This window comes from Orycteropus afer, unplaced genomic scaffold (assembly GCF_000298275.1).
Source record: "Orycteropus afer afer isolate SDZICR_OR568_19922 unplaced genomic scaffold, OryAfe1.0 scaffold00588, whole genome shotgun sequence".
Classification (NCBI taxonomy): Eukaryota; Metazoa; Chordata; class Mammalia; order Tubulidentata; family Orycteropodidae; genus Orycteropus; species Orycteropus afer.
Genome location: NW_006922175.1, coordinates 1389453 through 1399656, shown reverse-complemented (window position 1 = coordinate 1399656; position 10204 = coordinate 1389453). Strand labels below are relative to the sequence as shown.

Sequence of the window (10204 nt, the reverse complement as noted above, 5' to 3'; positions counted from 1 at the left end):
TGCCGAGGATATCAATCTTTATGCGTTCCATTTCCTTTTTGACAACTTCCAATTTTCCTAGATTCATACTTTGTACATTCCATGTTCCAATGATTAATGGACGTCTGCAGCTGTTTTTCTTCAATTTGTGTGGTGCCACATCAGCAAATGGAGGTCTCGAAAGCTTTACCTTATTCATAGGAGTAAGGCTGGGTTTACTCAGATGATGCAGTTCTTTCCAAGTCCTATTTTGAGAGCCTTCTACCCTAACCAGACTATTCATAAAATTGTGTGGTAATGCATCAGTGTTTCTTTGCTATTCATAAGATTTTCCCTGGCCAATTCTTTGAGAAGTGGATGGCCTCTTCCTTCTTCCTAGTCTGTCTCAGTCTATAAGCTGGGCTGATACCTATGTACCATGCGCATCCCACTGGGTTTCAAACATCAGTGGCTCAGCCTCAAAACTCACATCAACATGTCACACAGTAGGACAAACCTACAGACAAGTTTGTCTCTCTGTTGGAAACCTCTCATACCTCCCTACCTGGGTCCCTGCGGCTGACTGCTCCTCTGTCCAGATTCCTGGCTTTTAATCCCCTTTCTCTCACTCTCCTGTCCTGCTGCTTTGGGTGTGCGTGGGTTCTCTCTCCTCACCTGTATCCCTGTGGCTGACTGCTCCTCTGTCTGGGTTCCTGGCTTTTAATCTCATTCCCCCCACTCTCCTGCCCTGCTGCTTTGGGCATGCCTTAGTTCTCTCTCCTCATCTGGATCCCTGCAGCTGACATATAGGAAAGTAAATTTTAGCTACCTTGCTCATCAAGACTCAAACACAATCTTTACAAAGGTAGTGGATAATAATATTGTTTAAGGAGCGCTGGTGCCATAGTGGATAAGGCATTTGGCTGCTAACCAGAAGGTCAGTGATTCAAACTCACCAGCTGTTCTGTGGAAGGAAGATGGGGTGATCTACTCCAGTAAAGATTTACAGTCTTGGAAACCCAATGCAGGTCGCTATAATTTTATCTTTCATGCATTAGCTTGCAGATGTAAAATCTCTACATATTTTACAAAAATCAAAGTCATTAAAAAAAAGACCCAATTTGGTGGTCTGATAGAACTTAGTGAGACCCCTGAGACTATAGCCTGCAGCCACCCTTCAGGTCTGGAATTGAACTCACTCCTGCGGCTTCCAACCAAACAACAGACAGGCATGCGGGCTGAACTTTTACATCAGGTAGATACATTCCCTGGAGTAATCAGTTATGGGAGAACAGAAGGGCAGTGTTTGCACAGGGAGACATCTGGGGCCAGGAGTGTGTGGGAGGGAAGGACACATGGAAGAGCTAACTACGGGGAGGAAGTGGAATGAGAGCTACTACATTGTGGGGAGTTGCTATCAACTAGACAAAATGTGTATGAACTGCTGCATGGAAAATGAATTTGCTCTGTAAACTTTCACCCAAATCACAATAAAAATAATAATTAAAAAAACCTCTTCATATTTTATGTAAATAGGTATTAGTTTCTTATGTTTGCAGTATTATATATGGATTAATTTAGTAGACTATGCTTTATAGAAAAATGTGTTGATAAATTCCCCATTAACATTGAATAGTTGTATGGGCACAATATTAGTTTAACAATGACATGAATTTTTAGACCCTTCTAAAACCTTTTACTGTCCCCTAATGTTCAGTTGACAGATTGTATCACCAAAATATGAAGTAGTTGCCTTTAAGGTTTGATTAATTCGGAATCTTTTATTTTATAAACCAAATCAGAACAATTGCAGTGTACCCCATAGCCCTGAATATTTCAAAATATTTCCCAATTAGTATTCTAAATTGTGTAATATTAAGAGATTAAAATAGATTATATGCTTGACCTTTCCAATGTGTTTTATTATTTTCATGTTTTCCCATTGCTATGCCTTGTGAGTTTCTATTTTATAGAACAGGTCACATTAAGCTGTACTTTCAATGTTAATATAATGCTTGGTAGGGGACCTATGCTAATTTAAGAGTTTCTTGGGCAGCTACCCTATTGAGAAGATTTAGCATTCACACCAACTAAATGATATAGGTTAGAAAGGCTATCTTTACAAAGTCACAACTTACAGAAGTTTTGCAAAAAGGTTGTCATAACCTGAATGCCAGGCATTTAATAAATAAATTTTATTTTTATTAATAAATAAAATTCCTGTTTATTCTCAACTAGGAAATGCAAATTTCACTGTAGTTTCATCTTCATGTGAATTTTAATACTGTATTTCTATACAAGGAGAAATTATTGGAGTATGGAGCTGGAGAGGCATTAATAGATCAAGTCTTCCTCCAAGAATTAGTATAATTTAAAGTAAGATAGTTCAAGGGCTCAGGTTCATTCAAATTGATTATCAGTCATTTGGTTTAGGAACATAAACTCATGATAAATCTGGAGATTATATGTAGATAACTTAAAGTGCTATTTTAATTTTAGTTGTGCCTTTACTAACATAAAGACAACACAGTGTACTTGCAAGTCTCCTACTCATATTTAAAATATTAAAACGTTCTGTAAGTCACAGTTTAGTAACCTATATTGTTTATGGTCAGACAGAAAGAAGTGTACATGTCCTGATTGTGACATGATACCCTTTCTCTTACATGATGCTGACTCTTTTCCCTCCATCAGTTAAAATGCTGGAAGCTTATTCCAATGACCACATCTCTTCCAACAACATAACACATAAAATTGTTAGAAGAAAACCCTGTGTGAAAAAACATAGTTCTAAAATGAAGAATAAATACAATTCTTTTGTTGGGAATATATGTGACCTTTCAGGCAATACATAAGTGTATGCTAGTAGATGATTTTTCTTGGCATTTCAACTAATTTTGAATTACAGAATTATTCAAAACAAACAATATTTTTTCAACATTATACTAATTCTAAAATGTATTGTCTTTCCAATGAAATAATCTGTAGAAAATTCTTACATAGTAGAAAGAAATTCATCAAAAACCAGACAATTTTAATAAGCACAATGGAGATATGATAATACGATTTTCAACATGGATAAGACAAACTTTTACACCATTTGCTACCCCTTATCACGTTTCAGACGGCTGGCGGTTCAAACCCACCAGCCACTCCTTGGAAGGAAGGTTGGGCAATCCTACTTCCGTAGTGATACTGCCTCGGAAACCCAAGGAGGGGTCGCTATGAGTCGGGGCCGACTCGACAGCACACAACAACAACAACAACATTGTCAGGATTTAAGTAGCTTGGAAAAAGTAATCTTTTAAACTCAGGCTTAAAATATCCTTTAAATGGACAGACAAATATTGTTAAGATAGTTAAAGGAATGAAGTGGAGAAGGCATTAAAATAAACTGTCGATTTGATCATTACACTATCCATCTCTGAGAAGTATTCATGAATATATATTTGCAATGTTATTAATGTAATGCAATGTTTAGGAATTATAATGGCCTCAAATTCTTTTTGAATCATTAAAAAAAAACAAAACAAAAAAAAACCTCACTGCCATTGAATTGATCCTGACTCAATGAAACTCTCATTGGGTTTCTGAGGCAGTCAATCTTTACGTCAGTAGATTGCCCCATCTTCCTTCTGAGGAGTGGCTGGTGGGTTTGAACCAGCAATCTTCTGGTTAAGAGTCAAATGCCTTAGGAACCGTGCTACAAGAGCTCCTTTTTGAATCATAAAAATTAAATTATTTTCAGAATTATTACAGATACATAATCCTTTTACTGGATCAATAAGCCACATAATAAATGGAGGGAATACTGAAATTTCCAAGGATTTAATTTAATTTTATCCACAATAAATTGTGCATGAAATCAGTAGTCAAAAAATCAAATGATGTATTTTACTGAGCAAATCTATCTTCTGTAAAAGACCTTTATAACTTTTCAAAAAAAAACCAAAACAAAAAACAAATTCACTGCCGTCCGGTAGATTTTGACTTATAGCAACCCTTCCTTGAGTTTCTGAAGAGGTATCACTATGGAAGTTGATTGCCCAACCCTCCTTCCGAGGAGTGGCTGGTGGGTTTGAACCACCAGCCTTCTGGTTAGCAGTCAAATGCCTTAGGTACTACACCACCAGAGAACCTGTTAAAAAACAAAGATGTCACATTGAAGACTAAGGTGTGCCTAACCCAAGCCAGGGTATTTTCAGTAGCTTCATGTGCATGCAAAAGCTGAACAATGAATAAGGAAGGCCAAAGAAAAAATGATACCTTTGAATTATGGTGTTGATGAAGAATATTAAATATACCATGAACTGTCAGAAGAAGGAACAAGTCAGTCTGAGAAGAAGTACAGCCACAATGCTCCTTAGAACCAAGGATAGCCAGATTTAATCTGCAGTACTTTGGACATGATATCAGGAGGGGCCAGTCCCTGGAGAAGGACATTGTGTTTGGTAAAGTAGAACCAAAAAAACCAAACTCACTGCCATCGAGTCCTAGTGACCCTGCCTTGGGTTTCTGAGGTGGTATCACTACAGAAGTAGATTGCCCAATCTTCCTTCCAAGGAGTGGCTGGTGGGTTTGAACTGCTAGCCTTCTGGTAGAATGCCTTCGGCACTACGCCACCAGAGCTCCCATAAAGTATAAGGTCAGCAAAAAAGAAGACCCTCTATGAGATGGATTAACACAGTGGCTTCAACAATAGGCTCAAACATAGCAACAAATGTGAGCAATGTTGTGAGGCTGGCTCAGGACAAGGCAGTGTTTCGTTCTGGTTGTATGTATGGCATCTGAACGAACTTGTTGGTACCTGACAACAAACAATTTTGTATTTGGCAATTTTCTCACTTATTATTGACCAGATCCTCCACTAAAAATTTTGGTTTGTAAAAATAAATAAGGAATATTTCCGATCTTTAAAAAGCACATTGCTTAGTTATGTTATGTGCTGTCGAGTCGGCCCCGACTCATAGTGACCCCTCCTTGGGTTTCCGAGGCAGTATCACTACGGAAGTAGGATTGCCCAACCTAGTGCTAAGATATATAAATTAACAAAATAAACTATGGTTATATCATAAGAGGAATAAATGTGTGCCGTGGCAATATAGAGGAGATAAATACTGATCATTTATTATCCATAACTTTAATTCTTTAGTATATCCTATTATGTAACTATTACAGAGATAAGGTAATTTTAGATTTTCACAGACATTTAATTGAGTAATTGAGAGTACACTTGTGGTCTGGACATATATAAATTTGAACCAATTTGTTTGGTATGAAAGAATACAAAGTCATAGCTCGTAATACAAAAGGCACCATAGTTACAGTTAAAATAATTGGGTTAAGTGATTTTCTATCTTTTACTAGAAGGATAATTTTGGCCACCTGTATATTAATATAAGATATTACTATACACATACATACACTGTACATTAGATATTTAAATTATGGCCATGGACTCATCTTGCACAAGTCAGGAAAGAAGATGCAGAAGTCTGAGAGTTTTTCACAGTCCAGAAAATTGGTACTGTAGTCTGGCTAAAAACTTGGTACATAGGGTGGTAATTAGTTCAAGGTGAATATGAAAATATTGTATAAACACCTATATAAGATTTTGGACATGCTCCATAGAAAATTAGAAATTAGTAGCCACTTAAGCTTTTTAAATGAGGATTTACCATTTCTCTCTCTCTCTTCTTCTTCTTTTTGTTTTTAGGTTGTTATTAGACATATAAGTTGGATTAAAAGGGAAAAAAAAAACCTTACTGCACAAGATGCATTGCCTGTACAAATATCTGGAAAAGAAAGATGACTTAGGAGTTGTGAAGACATGAACCAAGGCAAAGGTTCTGCAGGAGAGATGTATGAGAGATAAATAAAGCAAAAAGTATGTATATAGCTGTCTTATATTGGATTCCTCATGAGAAGACCCTTAAATGAAAAATAGTCCACATGCCATTTAGTAAGTACTCTCAGGAGAAACTGACAAGGAAAGAGAGAAATCAAAACATGAAAAGGTAGATTAGAGTGTGGTCTCAGACTTGATTTAATGTAACAGCTGTGTCAAAGGGGAGTATATAAAATATGAGAATATGGAGTGGTGAAAAGAGTAAAACTAGGGGTAAAAAAAAGTACAATAAATTCAAATACCTAACAAAAAAACTAAAAAATGCATAGTATTATGAATAATATACAGAGGTTTTCCAAAGTTAGATATTTTTGGTCTATACCTGAAACAATTAGAAATATATCAGAAATTAATAAAGTCATAATTGGTCTTAAAAAGCATGTTGTTGTTGTTGTTGTTTGCCGTCGAGTCGGCCCCGACTCATAGCGATCCCTCCTTGGGTTCCGAGGCAGTATCACTACGGAAGTAGGATTGCACAACCTTCCTTCCGAGGAGTGGCTGGTGGGTTTGAACCGCCAGCCTTCTGGTTAGCAGTCAAGTGCTTTTAGCCACTATGCTACAGCATAGTGCATAAAAATATGGAAAGCTTCTAAATTCATTTTATAAAAATAACACCAAACTCAGAATTGTATTGGATTTTTCTTCTGTTTGTTCACATTAAAAGAAAGAACCAAGGATAGCTGGAATTCTATGACCAAATGGGTCTTGACAAAAATATTGCTTTTTGAGAAAAGATTAAACAGAAGATTTGAGCATTTTGATTGCCTTTTATAAATTATTTGATTTTTTTTTCCCCTGGAGATGAATTCACAGGCAATTACAAGAATGTTATTTACTCCTTAATTAGTAGTCTGAATTGGGAAATCAAAGAAGAAACAAACAAGGGAAGAACATATTTTTAAATTTGCATTTCTTTAGACTACAATTCATTTTTAAAGGCAGTATACTTTCTTTTCATCTGATATAGAAATTTTCTTATGGAAGTGCAGCTTAAGTCTCTAAGTGTTGGAATGTTTGTTTGTGACAAAATGACAAGTTCTCACAAGCGGAGGATAGAAAGTGTCTCTAAAGTGAGGTTGCCAGATTAGCAAATAAAAAGACAGGATGCCCAGTTAAATCAGAATTTCAGATAAATAAAGAATAACTTTAAGCATATTTAGTCCTAAATATTGCATGAACTGTTTATACTGATGTCCTAGTCCCACCCCAGACCTATTGAATCCAATAAATAAGGTATCTGCTTTGTTTAAAACTTCCTCAGTGAGCCTAGTGTACTGACAACATTGAAGACCAGGATGCCTAATCATTATTTTTAAGTCATAATTCCTATATGGTGTATAAAATGACAGTTATGAGAACATGATCATGCAAAAAAATCATACTTCAGCCCTGTGTATGCAGCTAGACAGTCTCTTAGTTGTTCATTGAGGACTGTCATACATTTTCCAACCTTTTTCTTGTGTTCATTGTCTCTCATTTAACTACTTCAACTTCGTTCTTCCTACATTAGAGAATAAATTGCAAATCCCATCACCTTCATTCATTTCCTCATTTCCAGGTCATGTGAAAATGTGCACAAAAATTAAAGTAATGTCTGTGAAATTGTTTGACCAATACGTGAATACTGAATTTCTAAAATATTGGGTTTTCTTATTTTCATTTCAATGTAATGTAGTTGAGAATATAAAATGTGGTTGAGTTATTAGAAAATTGAACTATATATCAGAAAATCTAGTTATCTGCTTCCTGGATAGTCCACTTAATTTCTTTGGTCCTCAAGTTCTTCATTTTTAAAGTTAATGATTTTACTTGGTAATTTTGACTATTAAAAAAAATGTATTATTTAGTATCTATGATGATTTTTGCAGGAAAAAAAAGACTTGCACACTTAAGTTCAGTAGGTACTAAAGGAAAATCAATTTGAGAAAAGGTGATACAAAACTATGTTTACATCATGTTATGTGGCCCTTGTACCTGCAAAATTAATACATACTGTTTTGATACCATAGTTTTTGAGTCAAGGCTTCTGGTTTCATTATAACTATATGAAACTGGCAACAAATGATAAAATCTTTAATAATCCAAAGATTTTCACACATATTAAATTCTTTAATAATCAACAGATAGGTTTGAAATTTCTATACTTAGACTCTGCTTTAGTAACTCAAGTTCAGCCAATATTTTCCCAAACTGACAATAATAATAGTGGTAGAAGTTTGACTCTGTAAAACAAATTACTCTTCAGAATAGAAATTTAAACAAAATAATGCATTATTTTTTATAGTTTTATCAGGTGTAGATTAATTTATAATACGTACGTGCACATTTTAATCCTTGAAATAGTTGAATTTATTATTTCTACTTCACGTAGATCATATCAGTACTTAAATTGCTTTCATCATTGCTAATATTTGTGATATGTTCCCTTAAAGTTTGACTTTTACTTATTTTTTTTTACCTTAAGCTTCATACTCTTTTTGTGTTTTCTATATGATCAATTTCTACTTTTATTGATTATAAGTTTTACTTTACTCATTCTAATTTCCTTAAAATTATTCTGTTTTTATCTAATTTGTTGAGTTAAATAATTAGTTTTCTAGTTGCATATACTTCATAGAGTTCCTTTGTGGTACAAATAGTTAACACAGCAAGCTGCTAACCAAAATATTGGAGGTTCAAGTCTCCCTAAAACTCCCTTGGAAGAAAAACCTAGTGATCTAGCTCCCAAAAACCTTTCTAAAATACCATATGAGAATGAAAACATAACCAAGCACGTGCAAAAAGTGAATACAAGTTATAAGATAGGCTTAAACACAATTATCTAAGAGAAAGATGTGTCAAATAAAAAATTATTATTTATACTGAAAATTTAAAAACTCTATGCAGTTGTTCAAGGGGACAAATATAGAATCCTGAATTTTATAGTTAGTATTTATATTATCCTAGAAAAATATCTATTAAAATCATTTTAAATTTATAAAAATTGCCCATGTGGAAAACCAAGCTATAAATAAAATTTCCACACATGTCAAAGTTTGGTTTCAGACAAACCACATTATCTGTCAACAGTGTAATAACATTTGAGCCTAACAGTAAATAAATAAATAAATAAATAGGATATTAATAGTATCTTTAAAAAGTTTGAACAAATAAAAATGAACATTGTAATATACTGTAATCTTCTAGGATACAGATAAATCAAGATTTATAGAAAATGTAATTTATAATCTTCAATGTGACTATTAGACCATATGATATAAATGCAGCACTATCATCAATTGCTGTCCAGTTGATTCTGACTTATAACAACCCATGCGTGTCAGAGTAGAACTGTTCTCCACAGGATTTATTCTTAATTTTTTTTTCCTATTAATGAAGAAGCCACAAATAAATCTTTCTAAAAAACAACCAATGAGTCATTTATCTTCACATTGATTTTTTAATTAGATTTTGTTTTAAGAAAAAATTATCTCCTGAAGGAATCTAAACAAGATCTTTTCCCTTTGTTTTAAAACTTATGTAAGTTAAAACAAACAAAAAGAAAAAAAAAAAAAACCTGAAATTTATATTCATCAATACAACCGCATATACACAGCAGCAGGAAAAAAAAAAAAATGCTTCTAAATATCTTTTCACATTCAAGAGGATGAAAGTATAATAATCATTTGGAACATTTAAATGTGGCCCAAATTAAATGTGAATTGTAAATCCATAAGGAGCTCTGGTAGCATAGTGCCTAAGACCTTTGACTACTAACCAGAAGGCTGGTCGTTCAAACACACCAACCACTTCTGGGAAGGAAGATAGGGCAATCTACTTCCATAGTAATGCCTTGAAAACCAAAGGAGGGGTCACTATGAGTTGGATCTGACTCCGTGGCAGTGCATTTTTTTTTTTTTTTTTTTGATTGGTAAATCCAAAGTTAGTTCAATCATGACATGAAGAAGAAAAATGTGGATACACTTAATTATCAATTCATAGACTCTAGACAAACCACATATATTTATTTATTTTCTTATGGCTATTTCTTAAACAAGAGTAATGGAAAGGAATAAATTTAGAGGGATTTTCTAATGAAATTCTGTGGCATTGAAAGTAAGACAAATTGCCATGGACCTCCCCATTGAAGACTGTAAATAACAGCAAAATCATCCCATTTCAGGTTCTTTAAGCCAAAATGCAGACAAAAGGAATAAGAAAATACTCTTATATTTTATCTCCTGTTTCTTACCATTATGTAAGTCTTAACTTATAACAGGGTTATCATTTCAAAGGTACAATTGCTGAATTTTTTTTTTTTTTTTGAAAAGGAAAGGAAGACAAGATGATATATTACCC

The 10204-nt window shown here is 34.1% G+C and overlaps 1 protein-coding gene across 1 annotated transcript in view; it reads right to left on the bottom strand.

The window, feature by feature from the left end:
• Window positions 1-10204, bottom strand: part of LOC103210321 (protein eyes shut homolog) — a gene marked incomplete at its 3' end in the record, with an annotated part of 1289761 nt that overhangs the window by 258294 nt on the left and 1021263 nt on the right. The gene's annotated exons all lie outside the window — the stretch shown is intronic.